Consider the following 2,412-nt stretch of genomic DNA (forward strand, 5'->3'; position numbering starts at 1 on the left):
GCACACTGTAGCAGTGCGCCACCGGGCCAGCCCCTTATTTTGCATTTCTAGTTGGCACCTCCAGAGTGATTTGGTTGTGGGAGACCTCTATAAGGAGGAGAAGTTCTGCACCCACTCTGTACTGCTTGGACAGGCTTGGGAGCAGACAATGGGCAAATAAAATGAGGAGGTAAGTGAAGTCAAAAAAGATGATGAGTACAAATGGCTGAACACAGGCTGCAGATAGAGTGAGAACTCTATCCAGAAATCCAGAAATGAAAAATCTAGAGTTTAAAGTTCTGATGGTAAAAATACATAACCTCCCAATCTTGAGAATCCACCATTTTAGGAAACAACGGCAGAGCTGAAAACATTTCCATTCATTTAGAGGCAAAATGAAAAGATCTTCCCAGGTGATTAATTATGGGTGGAAAAATGTGGGAGGTGAGGGACAAACAGAGGGACTCTTTTGCATTGGAGGGCCATAAATAGGGTGACTTACTAGTCTTAGTTTGCTCAGGACTTTCTCAGTTTTAGCACTGAAATTCCCAAGTCCTAGGAAACCCCTCAGTCCCAAACTGAGACAACTAGACAGTTGGTCACCCTCGCAGAAATCTCTAACCACGTCCAGTTAGAGATACATTGTGTAAGGATCCCCAATTCCTTGTTTTCCACACTTATATACTCATTCAACAAGTTTCTACTGGGTGCCTACTATGTGCTAGATACCATTCCAGAAGCTGGGGAACTAGGGAAACATGACAGACAGGTTCCTGCCTTTACAGAGCTTTCTGGGTACAGCTGGGCAGACAGACATTCACTGAGTAGTTACGCACTGGGTGAATGCAAGGGCCGTTCTGTTTTGATCGTTGATTTTTCCATGGACAACACTGAGTAAACTGACTGGCAACAGGTAACATTCATATTTTTTGAATGAATTAATGAATGCAGGAAAGGGTGCTAAGGGGAATATATACGGCAAGTATCTAGCCTAGAGATTAAGAAAGCTCTTGAAGAAGTGACATTTAAATCACGAGAAGGAATTGTTGTGGGAGGGAAGAAAATGAGAGTAATATGAACAAATTCCAGTATCAAGAGACTGTGGCACTTTGGAGTAATGCCAGAAATGCTGTCAGGGCCTAGAATACGCAGAAAATGCAAGCCACGTTAAGCTCTGCTGAAACCCTTAGCTGACCGTCTGACCTGTCTCATCCACTAGAACTGGGTCACAAGCCAGCCACTAAATAATCACCGAGAAGGAGAATGGGGCCAATTCAATCAATTCAGTTAGGATTGCCTGGGTCTTGTAAAGTGCAGGTGGACAACAGAACCAAGCTCAGGGCTCTGCAGCATGAGAAAAGGGCAAACATGACTATTGGTATCAACCAGAAGGGAATTAAAGGGTTCTAAGTGGAGGAATGAGATGGTCAGATTTATTCAATACAGTTATTTGTTTTCTCCCCTCCTCTCCTCTCCTCTCCTCTCCTCTCCTCTCCTCTCCTCTCCTCTCCTCTTTTGTTCTCTTGCCACCTGATCTCTCCCCACCCTCCTTTTATCTCTCTAACTGGAAGACCTCCTGAAGGCTGAAAAATGTTCTTCTCGTACTGGTAAATTCCGACCTGGCCACCAGCCTGCTGGCACAGTGCACACCTGACTTGGGTACATCCTGTGTGCAGCTGGACATCTCAATGCCAAGGTGGTGCAGAGCAGAGCCACTCTACATACACACTATGCCATCTGCAGCCAGCCCAGTGCTTACCTAACTATCAAGTCCAGCTACAGCCAGCCCCTCAGCACCACTCAGAGACTTTGCTTCCCTAATACGGGACAGAGACAGTTTATGGTCTCCTGGCTTTAAAATACTCCATTTCTTCCTCAATCTTATTTCCCAGAGCTAGACTCCTCGCTGGGTTGGAGGTCCCTGCTTGGAGTTAAACTTTAACACTCAGCTTTCCATCTTTGGTTTCTTAATCATTATTATCAACATTATTATTATTACTTTAAGACCAATTATCCAGGTCTCTGCTCTGGTTTTTGAATTTGCCGGACACTGAGCTGGACTCAGATTGATCCACTCAGCTGGGAAACCTTAGTTCTGGGCTGATCACTCCTTGTCCTAGGATAACTGGAACACTTGAGGCAGACACTGTTGGTAGACATCAATGGCCACTTTTCCCCTTTTCCCACACAGCAGGGTCCTGATTTTTGTTCTATTGCTCATCCCTATCCTATGTGACACGGGTGAATCCTAACTGGCCCAAGTCTGTTTCTATCCTCCTTGCTAGTGATTCTTAGTGGTTTGCCAGGAGTCAACAGGGCCCTATTCCTTTTTTCTTTCTATTTCTCTAGGGGATAATTTAATTCCAGGCTCATTTAGGCTGTTGCTGAGTTCAGTTCCTTTTGGCTGTAGGACTGAGATCCCTGTTTCCTTCC

The 2,412-nt window shown here is 45.0% G+C and overlaps 1 protein-coding gene across 1 annotated transcript in view; it reads right to left on the reverse strand.

Annotated features, from left to right (window-relative positions):
- The window catches only part of STAC (SH3 and cysteine rich domain), an 81,498-nt gene that overhangs the window by 13,250 nt on the left and 65,836 nt on the right, over positions 1 to 2,412 (reverse strand). The window lies entirely within an intron of this gene.

Source organism: Galeopterus variegatus, unplaced genomic scaffold (genome assembly GCF_000696425.1).
Source record: "Galeopterus variegatus unplaced genomic scaffold, G_variegatus-3.0.2 Scaffold68, whole genome shotgun sequence".
Classification (NCBI taxonomy): domain Eukaryota; kingdom Metazoa; phylum Chordata; class Mammalia; order Dermoptera; family Cynocephalidae; genus Galeopterus; species Galeopterus variegatus.